The 16,259-nt window shown below is 36.6% G+C and overlaps 1 protein-coding gene and 1 long non-coding RNA gene across 12 annotated transcripts in view; one reads left to right on the top strand and one right to left on the bottom strand.

Moving 5' to 3' along the window:
- The window catches only part of MAP2 (microtubule associated protein 2), a 313,061-nt gene that overhangs the window by 45,984 nt on the left and 250,818 nt on the right, over positions 1–16,259 (top strand). The gene's annotated exons all lie outside the window — the stretch shown is intronic.
- The window catches only part of LOC108176883 (uncharacterized), a 168,762-nt gene continuing 166,357 nt past the window's right edge, over positions 13,855–16,259 (bottom strand). The window contains exon 4 of the long non-coding RNA XR_016231919.1: positions 13,855–16,132. This is a non-coding gene — a long non-coding RNA (uncharacterized LOC108176883). The remainder of the gene's footprint in view (positions 16,133–16,259) is intronic.

The raw sequence follows: 16,259 nt of genomic DNA, 5'->3' as shown, positions 1-16,259 counted from the left end.
GAAGTTTGAGAAATACAATCACATGCTTCATAACATTTTGGTCAATAACAGATGGAATATATGATGGTAGTTCATAAGAGTATGGAGCTGAAAATTTCCTATCACACAGTGACACTGCAGCAATTATAAAACCTTAGTGGAATGTATTACTTACACATTTGTGCTGACACTGGCGTAAACAAGCCTATTGAGATTCCAGTCAAATAAAATATAGCACATATAATTATGTACAGTGCATAGTACTTGATAGTGGCAATAAAGACACGTGCTACTGGTTTATGCAATTATTGTATTTTATATCATTATTTCAGAATGTGCTTCCATTTATAAAAATAAAAATTTCACTGTTTACTCTGTTTCTTGTTTGATTTTTTATTGTGATGGATTTAATATCATGCTGTTTTGTTTATCATGACCCTGGGGGCAATAGGCCTCACATGCATCATAGCTATGATATATGGTCTACGTATGAAGTAGGCCATGTCATCTAGGTTTGTGTTAACTACACTGTATGAAGTTTGTACAATAGAATCACCTAACAATGCATTTCTCAGAGAACCCAATGTTATCTGATATATTTCTCAGAATGTATGCATAATATTCAACAATGAATTACTATAATTAAGTCTTTTGATTAAGGTATATCCAAATAATTACAAGCCTTTTCATTCATGCATAGTAATTTTTTTAATCTGTGAGGGCATGGTAGAACCTAGGAATTGGGATCAAGTGGCCAAAAAAGTCAACCGCTAGTCATGAAATCAGAAAAGTATTGCCCACCGAGAAGACCACAGCAGGCCTCATACTTTGAATATTCCTTTCCACAAGTGTTTTACCAATTATTGTTACTAATTATTATTAACTTGAGAAGTATAAATGTATCATTAATTTAGGAATCATTAGAGTTATATCTTTAGTTGCCTGGGTTTAGTAAACAACAATATGTCAAAGATGCAGGTTAAGTATTTTCTGACATTTTTGTCCATGTAGTTTTAAGATTTTCAGTTGTAAATCCCTTTCTCAAGGTAGCTTTCAGAAGTCCAAACTCTTTAGGTAAGGAGGGGGATTATATGTAATTATTTATTTTCTTCTTTTTCTGTAAACTCTTAGCTACTCATGTACACACACACACTCAGTCACTTCTGAGCAACATGAAGGCAGGGATGTATCTTTTATCTCTGTAACCTCAGTATCTAACTCATATGTTATTTGATAAATGCTGAAAGGAAGAAAGACAGGAAGAAATGAAGGAAAAATGTAGAAAAATTTTTATACTGCATCTTTATACTGTCATTCTATAATTACAAGCCAGCTCTCACCACCTCAGATTTATTTTTACTAAGCAATATAGTCTTAAAATATGTTCAAGTAAATCATTTGATTCCTCATTGTTTTATTTTGTGGATAATAATGGAAGTCAACTTCCTACCATTTTTTTAACCTTTTTTCATCTCACAAAAGTATCATTTTAGAAAGTGTCTCTTTAGTGCCTTCTGTTCCCTTTCTAAGTGAGGTGTGACTTCTGCTGTTAGGTGCCTGAGAATGTTTTTCTTCCTTTTCTGGTCTCTCTCTTGGGAGAAAGCAGCTTTCAACCTATTCTTTCCTTTTGGATTTTAAAACTTGAAATTGAGCCCTGCTAGTTGATTACTAATTTTAATTCAGATTCTAATATACACCAGCAATTATAATCATTATACACTTAAAATGGAAGATTATATAGTAGGTTCTAAAAACTCTATAGCCGTGTTTCACATTTGAGGAAACTGTAATCCAAACTTTCTAAATTGCTCAGGAACAGAGAGTGCATCAGAGTCATAACATTTTAACTGTTACTAAAAGAAATAATTGAGATAATCTATGATATTATTTCGTTCATTGTCTTTGTAGGTGCCTCTTTATTGAAGGTTTCAATGTTGGTCAAAGACTATTATTTGCCTGAGTCAAATTAGAGACTGTAGATTCCGTGAAATAAATAAAAATGTCAATGTAGGGATTTACTTGCTTTTGAATTTTTCCCGAGTCTCTAGATTTAGGGTGGTTTATGTGGTTTCTGACAGACAAACATCTCATTCATTCTGGGATGGACATCTAATTCTCAATATGATGAATATTACAGGTGCTCAAGTCACAGAGTTCAAAAATGATTAATGGATGACCAGGGAAAGTGGGCCATATTATTTTTCATCATGAATAACTCTGTGCATGTAAGTTAGGAGTTTGAGACTGCATACTATACCATTCCAAATTCTATTTAAAAGGTTCACTAAAATAAATTATTACATATTGGTATCAACATGGAACTGTCTCTTAACATGACTTTAATTTTAGTCCTTTTTCTTTTTTTTGAGGAAGAGGAGGAAGAGGAATTGGTGCAAGTGCTTTGGTTGAAAATAACATAGATTTTATTAGAAACTCATAGCCATTTATTCTCTACCCTTGGATTAATGTTATAGCAATCCCTACATGTTATTACTTGAAAAAATTTCAATGAAATACCTTTTGTTCACATTGTGCTTTGTACTGAAGAATAAATTATTGTACTTAGACACTGTTTTCTAGCATTATTAGGCTGTTTTTTGAGGTGGGCAGAGCTCTAGGAAGGTTGAAGGATACATTTGTTCAGTTTTCCTCAGAAAATGGTCTGAAAACTGAGGCAATACAGATACTAATTAATATATAATTGATTGGTTCTAAAAGTGATTGGTTGATTCCAGTCCACCATTCAGTTAACTATCCTACATTTACTTAATGTTCCTGTATTTATTATTAACTTATTAATAGAAAAAATGTCCAAGTTAAAAATATATTAAAGGTTGCCTAGATAGTTTTTAAAGTAATTTTATCTACTCATATCATAATATAGATTTAATGATATAAAGTTATATAAATATAGTTTTGAAAATATGATGCCACAACTTAAAGTTGTCTTTTTCCCCTAACAACTTAATAGTTTTGTAAGGTTTTATTTTATTTTATTTTATTTATTTATTTTGACAGGCAGAGTGGACAGTGAGAGAGAGACAGAGAGAAAGGTCTTCCTTTGCCGTTGGTTCACCCTCCAACGGCCGCCACGGCTGGCGTGCTGTGGCCGGCGCACCACGCTGATCCGATGGCAGGAGCCAGGTGCTTCTCCTGGTCTCCAATGGGGTGCAGGGCCCAAGTATTTGGGCCATCCTCCACTGCCTTCCCGGGCCACAGCAGAGAGCTGGCCTGGAAGAGGGGCAACCGGGAAAGAATCCGGCACCCCGACCGGGACTAGAACCCGGTGTGCCGGCGCCGCTAGGTGGAGGATTAGCCTATTGAGCTGCGGCGCTGGCAAGTTTTGTAAGGTTTTAAAAAAGTGTTCCTGTTATTACCATGATACCTATATAGCTGTCTTTATGTAAACATTCATACATAGAGATAATTGTAATGTGTGAAAATAATTGTGTAGAGTTCTATACTCCCTCCTTTTCAAGTCATGCTGTGAATTTTTCTCTTCAATACAACATGAATTCTATCACAGAAACTTTGATATTGTGTTATGACCCACCTGCTATTTGACAATTTATTATTTTCAAACATCATGATTAATGAAGTCATAGAGCTGATAGAGAATTTACAGAAGATTTAATCTTGTTCTTTTAGTTTTATAGTTTGATTTTCTAGTAGGACTAAGGCCTATAATGCTTAGTTGACTTAGGAATTATTTTCTTTTCATTAGGAAAATAATACAAATTATATAATTCCCAAAGTGCTTTTGTCTAAAAAAAAGTGAAAGAGAAATAAACTAAATCAGTCAAGGCACATCCAAAATAGAATAAAAAATGTGGGTGAGTAATCTATCATTGGGATGAGTAATATATCATTTGCTATAAATATTTTCTTCACATTTTAAAAGGCAAACTAATTTCATATAACATAATTTTTCTAGTCTCCATCTCAGTGACACACAAAATATGTCATTACATGAAAATAAGTTTCTAGTCTACTTTTCAAACTGAGTTAATTGCACGACAGAGCACATATTGAAAAGTAAGCTTGGTTTTTTGCAATTCTTTCCATTCTAATAATCTAAATTATTACAAGAAACAGTGATACTTTTTCCATTCTCAGTTGTGACCACTTGGCATTTAACTTATTTTTCATTTCCTTGTTTTTGTAACACTGTAATTTATGGCATCCCTGTTAGTCTAAATGATAGCTTTGTTGGCAAATGCCCTGAGATCTAAGACACATGTCAGTTCTTAGGACGTTTGCCTTTTCTTATTGTATCGGTAACTGTGTTGTGTTTCCTAAGAGCAACATGATGGAGAAGCCAAGCCTTTTCAAAGACTTATCCCTGTTTTCCCTCGTATCTTATCCCAGTGAAGACTGCAGGACAAAGAATCTGAAGCATTAGAAATGCTTGCCCTTATTTTAGACTGTAAAAATTCATTCCTTGTCAGATTACCCAGATCTGTCAATGAATATAGGATTTCAAATATCATCCGACTTTGAACTGGCTGGTTTCTTTAAGTTTCACATCTGAAGAAATTGTTCTTGAGTCCAAAGAATAATGTATTATATATCTTGCTCATTTTTTAAAGATTAAATTTTCTAAATTAATTTTTGAGAGGCAGGGGGACAGAGAGAAAGAAATAGAGAGAGCTCCTGTTTTTGGTCCACTCCCCAAATGCCCACAACCACTGGGACTAACCTGGGCTGATGCCAGGAGCTAGGAATGCAATCCAGGTCTCTCACATGTGTCCAGAAACCCAATTATTTGAGCCATCACCAGAGCTTCAGGGTGTGTGTTAGTGAGTATCTGGAGTCAGCAATAGTAGCTCGGCATTGAACCCAGGTACTCTAATATGGAATGCGGGCATCAACCTGCTATCTCTAATGTCATGCCAAATGCCCTTCTGGTTGTCTCTTATAAAGTAAAATTTGATTGTATCAGCTGTTAGTGACTACTTACTTGCAAAGAAATAGTCTCCAGTATTAGCTTCTCATTAAGAAGTTCTTATAAATAGCTGCGCCCTTCTTATTTTTTCCAAAATAGTTCTAGCACACCCTGAACACCTCTTCTAGACTGATTTTCACCCTCAATTACCATTTTGGAAACTAGATCCTGAGCAAGTTACTTTGCCTCTCTATGACTTAATTTCTTTATCTATAAAGTAGAAAACTAGAACTAGTAGTTGTATCTTCTTAATTGGATTGTGGGTTAAGTGAATACAGTGGTTAGCTCATAGTAAATGTTCAATAAGTAGCTAAGTTTATGAAGGGCCTACCAGGTACCTTTAATCTATCATCAGAGTTCATCTCACAGCAGTAATTCATACCTCCCCATTTTACAAATGAAGAAACTTAGACTTTGAGATGGTAACATACTTAGGGGAAAATGGAGCAAGGATTTGAGCCAGCTTGGTCTTCCTAATTCCATGATCTAAAAACTACATTTGAATATTTTCCCCTCCCCATGGGAACCTTTAAGAGAGGGAAAGTATTTGTTTCATAGATAGAATTGGTAAGAACTTGTGAAAGTTTCACTCATAACCAGCTATGAAGTCAAGGAAATAGTGGTATACCAAGTTCATGCTGCCCTTAAAATATAAGAATTTCCTGTATCACCAGATGCAAGGACTGAAAACCTGAATCCTCCCCTACTACTCACACCATACACATACAACCAAGGTTTCTTAGTAACGTTTCTATCTGCCTATTCTGATTTTCCCCTGAATGCTTGACTAATAATTCAAATTCATTGTGATGCAATTTCAATACATAATCTCTTCTAAGCCCTGGACTTGTCATGTTTTCCTCATTTATAATGCAGATACCTAACATCTGCACAGGTACCCAGATTCTAATACTAGAACCAAATCCTTTGCTTATCTCTACTATTACTTTGATAAATTGTATCACTTATACCTTTGCTGTTCCTTCATCTGCACTGTTTCCAACCTGCATTTTCTGGCTTTTGGTTCTTTTCATTAAAGTAATGACAGCATCTTTACTGAGGTATCTATTCAGTTTCTACTCCTAGTAATTTTGTCGTACATGCTACTACCAGAAGACATTTTCCAATTCCATCTTCAATTCTGTAACTCTCCTGCTTAATCACTTTTTAAAAATGATAAATTTAAACCTAGAACAATATACTAATGAGGGCCACTTATTAAAAGATGTATTTATTTATTTGAAAGGCAGAGTTGGAGAGAGACAGAGAGAGAGACAGAGAGAGAAAAAGTTACAGACAGAATCCACTGATTCACGCCCCAGATGGCTGCAATGGCCAGAATTTGGCCAAACGAAAGCCAGGAACCAGGAACTCCATCCATCTCTCTCATTTGGGTACAGGGACCCTAAGACTTAGGCCATCGCCTGCTGCTTTCTCAGGTGTGTTTGCAGGGAGCTGAATCATAAGTGGTGCCTAGGTGGATTCAAGCATGAAAGGTGATGGCTTAACCTACTACATCACAAGATTGCCCTTAAAATGCACTTGCTTTTTAAGATTTATCTCCCACTGCTCTCTTTTATGGTCTCTAATTGTTGAAAAACCTCATGTAACTACCATTTTCAATATGTTCCTTGTCTTTTCTTTTTATCCCTTTGTTATACTACTGTGTATCTCTGAATTGCCATTTTATTCCCACCAAGACCATTTATACACACACACACACACACACACACACATACATATATATACACACACACTCATTTTCTGTATTTCTCCTTGGAGCAGGAAGTATTCCCTCCAACTTTTGGTAGCAGGATAATAAACAGGAAAAGGGAATGGACTCTGGAGGCTGATTGGCAGGATTCAATGTCTACTCTCCAACACTTGTTATTATGCAGTTTCTTAGTACCCCTGTGCCTTGGTTTCCACACTTCCAAAATGGTAACAACGATGGGTTGTTATGAAGGTTGCATTAAATATAAAGCAATAGGAACAATGCCTGGCTCATACAGTGTGCTATAGTTTGTAAAATAAGAGTTGACTATCAACAGCAATTGGTTTATATTTTCTTTATGACATTGATCACATCCTATGCCATATTATTTTCATTCATGTCTTACCTAAGCCTACCTCTTCTCCAGCTCTATTTAGAGAAAGAGGTTTTTGCTTTTTTTCATTGTATTGCACATATGGGGTTAGATATTTGGTCCTTGAAAGGGGTACTTTTATCATGACAGATCAATATTTAACTTTCAGTAGAATTGTTCCAAGATCAGATCCAGCTTTCTATTATTATTAATTTTGTCATCGCTCTCTGGGCACTCTCAGATCTTAAGATTTTGAGAGAATTGAGAATTCCCATGGAAGATTTTTTTCAGTTCAGTGTTTTTAAGCAAACAAAGTCAGATTCAGCTGATGGAGAATTTGTCCCTTCAACCCTCAGCCTCACAGGTTTTATGATGCTTGTGTTTTCGTGAACTGTACCAACAGATAATGATATAGTATCTTTGCCAAAGAGTTTTCCAGATTGCATCTAATTAAACTGTGTGGATGTCTTTGATCTGAGGACACATTACCTTTCCTTAGTAGGTAAGGAAAAAGGAGGCAGAGGCAGCCAAGTAATGTGGATGGGACTCAGCCGCTCTGACTGCTCCAGAGCCTGAGGCTGCGAACATGTGAGAGCATTTCTCTGCTGCTCTGACTTCCAGTTTCCAGGATAACGTCCAGAATGATACTATCAGGACCACACTGAGAGTTCATGGCTGAGCCACAGACTAAACTAGATCATGGAATCTTACTAATAATAATCAGAGAGCTTAAAAAGATCTTAGAAATCATCTTGCAATTCCTTATGCATGAATCTCCTTTAAACAAATTTATGACCTGAGCTCATTCAGCCCTTTTTTGAGTTCCTACTTAAGGAAACCTATTATCACTTAAGTCATCTTACCATATCTTCTTCATAGTTAGATAGAGCTTAGTATCAGGACATCACTCCTCTTGCAGTTTTCACTAATTTGTATAAATTCTCCCCCTTAAACCAGCTACAGGGTTTCACTCTTTGACAAGGGATTTTCCAGCATGAGAAAACAGATACCATCCCCTTCATCCAGTTTTCTCTGGTTCTATATATCTTTAGTTCTTTCAAATCTTCCTTTTTTATTATTTATTGACAGGTAGAGTTATAGACAGCGAGAGACAGAGGGACAGAGAGAAAGGTCTTCCTTCCGTTGGTTCACCCCCCAAATGGCCTCTACGGCCGGCGCCAGGAGCCAGGAGCCAGGTGCTTCTTCCTGGTCTCCTATGCGGGTACAGAGGCCCAAGCACTTGTGCCATCCTCCACTGCCCTCCCGGGCCACAGCAGAGAGCTGGACTGGAAGAGGAGCAACCGGGAACAGAAACCGGTGCCCATATGGGATGCCAGCACCGCAGGCGGAGGATTAACCAAGTGAGCCATGGCGCCTGCCCCCTCCAATCTTTCTTACGTAACACGAATTTTCATATTTTATTTTTTAGAAATCCAAAGATTTCTGTCTCTAATCAAGTAAGTGTATGCACTGTATCTTTTGGTTAGTTATTATTGGACCCACTATGTTTCTGTCTCCATCTTCTTAGAAAGACAGAATTCAGAGATACACTCTTCCAGTTCTTTATCCTTTAATTTTGCTTTGCACCTGCTATGGTCTCCATGAATAGCCTGTCAATCACTTTGTCTCTCTGTGTTTCTCTCCTCTCTCTCTCTCTCTTTCAAACACAAATGCAAGGCACACACGAATTTTAGTGCCTTGGTTCGTAATCAGGCGAAGAACTGTCTAAACAAGTGTGGCTCATTCTTGTAGACTGGTATTATAAGATTAATTTGCCTTTTAGTTACACAAACCAAGACTTGAATTAAATCATTGGCATTTTTCTAGCTATATTACCTTTAGCTATTTCAGTTCACTTCCACTTCTTACCTCCTGAAAAACAGAAATTTTAATTCTTGTCTGATTGGAAAGAAGGATATGTTGAGTGAATTATGAAATGTGAGAATGCTTGGCTTATACTAAACACTCAAGAACTATTCATTAATGTTTTACAGTGGTTCTGTATTCTCAAAGGCCCACCTACAAATTTTATTATGGTTTGCTACATCAAACACATATGTTTGCTTTCAGACCCCAGTCATCCATGTTTTTTTAATATTGCAAATCTTCAATGTGCAAAATTAGTATAGCATGCTTGAATTTAAACACTCATAATCAAAAGAAGTGAAAAATCCAAACATTGTTTTGGGCAAGGCAGAAACTGCAGGAGGAGGTGATCATTGGAAACAGCTTGTCTTACAGATGAGCAATGCCCCTTGGCACTGTTTTAAAAGTGAAAAAGAAATGGGTTTGCACATGGCAAATGCTCTTGTATATTTATCCATCTGGGTGTATTATTAATGTATCTTCTTGAGCAGTTTGAGTTTGTGCTATACTATAATTATACATACATTTTTTCCGTTTGCAGACTTCTCTTTTGCTCTATTTAAAGACAAAATTCCCTGCAACATTTTTTCTTGAACAACTCTTCTGCATTTTTCTGTACTCCCCTTTTTCTGGACTTTCTTAACCTTTAAACAGATATTGTTGCTGAAACAAAGTCGGTCACTGATGGTGAGATTGAGGCCCTGAATTTCTCACCCCCATTTCTTCAACACCCACTGCCCTCAGTTTTTCTTTCTCTGTCTTGGCTCCCATATACAACATTCCTTATTTTTTATTTATTTTTTTTTTTGACAGGCAGAGTGGACAGTGAGAGAGAGAGACAGAGAGAAAGGTCTTCCTTTTGCCGTTGGTTCACCCTCCAATGGCCGCCGCGGCCGGCGCGCTGCGGCCGGCGCACCGTGCTGATCCGATGGCAGGAGCCAGGAGCCAGGTGCTTTTCCTGGTCTCCCATGGGGTGCAGGGCCCAAGCACCTGGGCCATCCTCCACTGCACTGCCTGGCCACAGCAGAGAGCTGGCCTGGAAGAGGGGCAACCGGGACAGAATCCAGCGCCCCAACCGGGACTAGAACCCGGTGTGCCGGCTCCGCTAGGTGGAAGATTAGCCTAGTGAGCCACGGCGCCGGCCACAACATGCTTTCAACTAAACACTCTGGTCTGTCTTCTCCCCACACCAAGACACCAAGCTTCCAAGAGTGAATGCTAAAAGGAAATAACTTCTTCAGAGCAAATATCATTTGGACATCATATTTCCCCATTTATCTTATATAGTGAACACAGTGTGATCTTACTTTTGAAAACTGCAGTGACCCACTAACTTCTTTACCCACCTCACTGTACTTTGTCCTTCAGCTTGACCTCCATATTAAAGTAGACAAATGGAAAATCATAAACCTACCAATATTCATATCCCTGTTTAAAGGTCTTTAGTGCCTTTCCATTTGTCTTTTTGTACGATGACAAATATTTCCATGGCTTTCAAGGTTCTGCATGACCTGACCTCTGTCTGCATTCCTGGTTGTACTCATCGTATTCTCTTTCCTACCACATTGAACCTCAAAGGCACCATGTTTCTTTTTCCCTTGGTCACATGCACTTTCTGCTAGTTAATTCTTTCATCCTCTCTCCTATCTGATTAGCTCTGACTCATCCTACACATCTGGAAATCCTTGCCCAAAGCCTTTCATATCCCTTTGCCTTAGAATATCCCTTGCAGTTTTTAATTATTTGGAACCTATCTTAAAATCTTGATAATTTGATTATTTTGTTAATACTTGTTTTCTTTTACTAGATGGTGAGCCTTTTGAGAATAGGGACTCTGGCTGGTTTTCATCCCCATTATTCAACAGTATCTAGCATAGTCTGGAGAATATTAATTCCTCTTTAATATTTAATTAACAAATAAAAGTAGAAGCTGCTAAGGAAGAGGAGGGTATAAAGTCATTCTTGAATGGTAATTTTCTAAATCCTAGGCAAGTTCAGAAAAGGAGTGTGGTATCTTAATATTATCTAATGAAAGCCTTTTTAAATTTTGTTTAATAAATACAAATTCATTCATGTGATATATACGGGTTTGGGAAAATGATAAATATCTCCCTCCCACCACATCCCTGCCACCCATACTCCCACCTTTCTTCCTCCTACTTCTTCCTTTCCCATTCTTATTTTTTACAGTGGTAAATTTTCAGTTAATTTTTATACTCATAATATTAACCCTACAATAAGTAGAGAGTTCAACCATTAGTATGGAGAAAAAAGAAAAGAACAAAAATAAACAAGAAAAACATTGTTTCTCAACTGTCAAAGCAAGGGCTGTTCAAAACCATCGCATTTCAAAGTGTTGGTTTCACTCCTATAGATTACATTTTAAGAACTCTGTTAGTTACCACAGATCAGAGAGGCCATATGGTATTTGTCTTTTCTGTGAAAGGCTTTTTGTTACTGGCTAAATATAATGGTTTCTAGTTGCATCCATTTTGTTGCAAATGACTGGATATCATTTTTTTTTTTTAATCACTGTGTAGTATTCCATAGTGTATTTATACCATAACTTCTTTATCCAGTTTTCAGTTGATGGACATCTGGGTTGATTCCATATCTTAGCTATTGCAAATTGGGCTGAAATGAACAGTGGGGTATAGATCACTCTTTCATATGCTGATTTCATTTCCTTTGGATAAATTCCCAGGAGTGAGATGGCTGGGTTATATGGTAGGTCTATATTAAGCTTTCTGAGATACCTCCCTACTGTCTTCCACAGTAGCTGTACCAGTTAACATTCCCACCAACAGTGGATTAAGGTACCCTTATCCCCACATCCTTATCAGTATTTATTATTTGTTAGTGTCTGTGTGGGAGCCATTCTAACAGCGGTGAGATAAAAAATCATTGTGGTTTTGATTTGCATTTCCCTGATGGCAAGTGATCCTGATCATTTTTTCATGTGTCAATTGGCCATTTGAATTTCCTGTCTTGAAAAATGTCTGTTCAGGTCCTTTGCTCATTTCTTGACTAGGTTGGTTGTTTTGTAGCTGTTGAGTTTCTTGAGCTCTTTATAGATTCTACAAATTAATCCTTTAACAGTTGCATAGTTTGCAAATCTACTGAAAGTTTTTAAGAACAGTGGAAGCTTAATATCCAGGTATTTACATAATTGGTCTCATGCCTTTGGCCCTCTACATTTAAATAAAGAGGATGAAAGAGTATTCTACAAAGAAACAAATGTTATTAAACAAAATTTAAAAAGGCTTTCATTAGATAATATTAAGATACCACACTCCTTTATTTGATAGATGTCATCATCTTGAAAATGGTTTCCATCCCTTGATAATGAAACGTTAAATTGTTCTAAAAAAATACTTCTAGAAAAGAGAGACTTCAATGATAAAATTGAAGATAGATAAGCCTGATCATTATCAGCATTTTCTGGCTTTAAAACATCCCAACAAAAGCTCATGCAAATGAGATATTGCATTTTTGCTGCTAAGTTGAAAGAGGAATAAGTGAAACTTTATGATTTAAAGGATTTTTCCACTCCTTCATCCCAATGATTTTCTATGTAAACAAACTAGATATATTTTGAAATGCAGAAAAATACATATGATGTATGGATGCCCTTCAGGGCAAGTATGTGTCTGTATGGTTAACCAAGGATTTAAGCTGGAAACTAGGTTTATTAAGGAGAAACTGGGTCTCTTAAGAATTTTGCAGGTAAATAACATCAACCTGAAATGCAGAGTAACTGATCAGCTAACCGATGAGGCCCAAGTTAGTTGATCTTCATTTCCACAAGAGATCTGATGGGTAGAGTCTGCCCTAGATTATGTTGGGTTTGTAAAGTCAAGTCCCAAAGCTCATGGACATGTAAGTCTCAGGAAAAGTTAAGTTTACAGTCTGAGCTTTTTGTTTCCAAGACTGAAAGCAACCATTCATTGGGGAACTGACAGTGCATTAAATTGAAATGCCTCTTTGTGACAAAGGCGAGGTTAAATACTCATTACTAATGACTATTTGCCCTTTAAACCTTGAGGGAGAAGGGAAAAGCAGATTATGGAATGTGGAAATGAATGGTTAGGACTACTCAAAGGAAAAATGTTGCCGCCAATGAAATTACTTTGTCATTGTTTTATATCAAAGAACAGTCAACTGTCAATTTATATGAAAGAGCTATACTATTTGTTAGAATACTAGCACTGAATTAAAAGGAAGTTTAGATATTTTCTAGTCTGCTCTTGTTTTATAGAAGAAAAAATAAATGGATTAGCAGTTATCAAATAGTATGAATGGATTTGGGGATATTTTTATGCATGTATTTATTGTTGTTACATTCTTCTGATTCTGCCAATATGGAAACAAGACTTTTCGTGGCTAGAATTGCTGCTTGAATTCCAGTACCAGGATGCTACTTTGTGGCTCATTTCGTGTCAGACCCTCCTTAAGGTATCGAAGAACATCATCCCCATCCCAGCGATTACAGTACTTCCCACCTAATACTCTGATGCTGTTTTGGTCTGATCTTTCTTCACCACGTAGTAGCATCACTGAAAATATATTTTGTTCATCTGTGAATTCCAGCTGTTTCACCATGATTGTTAGGCTATTGGGGCCTAATACTTTTTTCCTGAAAAACTAAGTGATCAAAAACTGGTCTATAGCTTTCTACTCACCAACTTTGAGAGACTTTACTTACAATTAGAAATAATGTTTTCCTTCATTATTCCATGCATTGTAATGTAGATTAATTAATTAAAATCCACCTTTTACAGCATTAAGGACATGTGGATGAGGAAGTAGAAGTAAGTTCCAGTAGGTTGAGAAGCCACAGTACCATATTTATTTGAGGATTTTGCATTTATCAAATATATTTTCATCAGGAAAACTTACACAATTTTATGATATGCTATATAATTCCTAAATGTCTGAACTTTAATTTTAAATCTTGTAAGAGATGATTTCAGAAAATTTGAGAAGATTAAAAGACAAGTTTATTGTGGAAAAAACGTTTTGAAATTCATGTATAGTTTTTTCATAATACTCATTTTTTCAGGAACCTTTGGTGTCCCCTCATATTTGGGGATATAGAAGGAGATAAAGATTTTTAAAAAGGTATATAATTGTCCACTCTGATAAGGTAATTTTGGCTTACAAAGCCAAAGGTGTAAGAATTCTTAATGGAAACCTCAGAACGCTGATGAGATTCTTCTATTAGTTGTTTAAGAAAGACCTTAGTTATGATGCAACTAGTAAAATATTAGAATATATCAGAGAATAAAGCTGGAATTATGAATTACTCTTTTAAGAATACTTTTTAAATAATGAATGAACATGTATTTATGCCTTTCTGTTTTATTGCATGTATTTTTTTGGATAAAGCATTATATGATTTCTGTTAGGATTTCTGTAAGAGAAAATAATATTTCCAGCTTTCCGTATTCAGTTACCCCATATGGCCCTTGTCTATTTCTTTTCGTTTAACTAGTTGAGAATCTACTTCTGCGTACTGATTCATGATATTTCCTGACAATGCACCCATCAAAGGAGTCAAACTTCAGAAATGGCTACCTTACATTCTCTCTTTAGTGGCTAATACTAGAGCAGTTTGAGATATGGGCTACCTGCCACAAGGTGAACCACAGCAATTTTGATTCCAGCTGATTTGTGGCTTGATCTTTGCTAGGAACTATTTGTTAATGAATAAATTCAAAATACCAGTCTCTGTGTCTATACATCCTCTTTGTTTTTAATACATTTATATTTAATACTAAGTACTGATGTCCACTTATATGGAATATATTTATAGTACCTAACTGCAAGACACATGAACAAGGTGTGTCACAACATAGTAATCTTCCCAGCCCTATGAGGAGTCTCCAGGAAAAATGTCTGTTTTCCTCTAGGAATCGTGATAGGAGGTCAGTAGGCACATGCTGCCTTTTTGCTAGACAAAGCTCCCTCTTCCTTTCCCTCAGAGCACAGAACACTTTTAATAGAACTCGAAATGCTTTCATCCTTTTGGGTTGAAGGACTTTTATTATGGTGAGGACTTCTTATCTCAGAAAAATGAATTTCTTATCATCCAAGGTAGAAGAAAGGACCTCTAAAAGAAACAAACATTTACAAAATACTTTTAAAATCCTTATGAATTTTAAGCTGAGGCCTTCTCCAAGAATAAAATTGTGAATCCTAATTTTTGAATGGAGAGTCCTGTACATCTGGAAGTGAAAACAGCCATTCAAAACCTAGATCCTTTGACTTCGGACTTCGGACCCTTTGCCTTATTTTGGAATTGAGCATCTCAGTACACAGATGCTGATAAAGAGGTGTATCTACAAAAAGAGGTAAAACAGCCAAACCTACTATAATCTTCCCATCAATTTATGTTTACTTTTTAAAAAATCTACTCTGCTTGTAATTCAGGCTGAAACTAGGAAACGCGTTGCTCCTTCCCACCAGCGCTCCTGAAAGTGAAATATATGCTGCTGCTCAGAGCCCACCATCTCCCTAATGGCAATTAAAGCTGGGCAGAGATCCCAATGTAATAAAAACAGTCTCAGAGCTTTTCACTAACCTTGGTCTGGGAAAAGCAACATTGGAGGTTTTATTTCTTGAAAAATACACGGTGTCCATATGATTAAATGCTCTTCATTTTCTCCCAACCACAGGGTGCACACTCAAGCCTTAATTGTGCCAGCTGTTCTCTTAACCCATCACCTAAATATTGCTCTTGAAGTAATCTGTCTTGATACAAAGCCTTTTAGGTTCTCTTTATTACGATTCATCTCTCTTATACTAAACCAAATGTGTTTCCCTCATTTGAGAAAAGTGAGCTCTTTTGAGGAAAATCAAAAGCGAAGATTATTTTTAATTGTATTTATTAAGGCAATTCTCTTTTCCTGTCTTAATTGAACTCTGTTAAGCTTTCAAAATCTTCACCACAAAGGTTGGCTGAGCTATTTTTCTTTTCAAACGAGGCCAAGTTTTGTGGGCACCCATGATGCAGCCCTAATGGTGAGTGCGCAGATTGCTCAGCAAGGTTAGCATTCAAGGCCAGGTTTGTCCTGATGTCCCAAAGCTTCCTCAGGAGTCTTGCAGCGAGGCGCGTCGCAGGCTGGTGGCTTTAACGAAGGAGCTTGGATACCGTAGTGACGTCATGTTCTGTGCTTTTCAGATGATTTGGAAACTGGGAAAGTGATCCATTCACCTTCTCAAATATAAACAATTGATGAAGGAGTTGAGGAGCCTGGGTGAAGAGAATAAAATGTGCTACTTTTATAATCTCTTAATGAGTCTTAAAGTATTTCAAAATAAAAAGATGACTAAAACTGAAAATGACCAAAGCCGAATATGAAGACACCAAACTGCCATGT

This window comes from Oryctolagus cuniculus, chromosome 3 (assembly GCF_051225735.1).
Source record: "Oryctolagus cuniculus isolate XC-2025 breed Fujian yellow rabbit chromosome 3, ASM5122573v1, whole genome shotgun sequence".
NCBI lineage: Eukaryota > Metazoa > Chordata > Mammalia > Lagomorpha > Leporidae > Oryctolagus > Oryctolagus cuniculus.
This window is presented reverse-complemented; position numbering and strand designations above follow the sequence as displayed.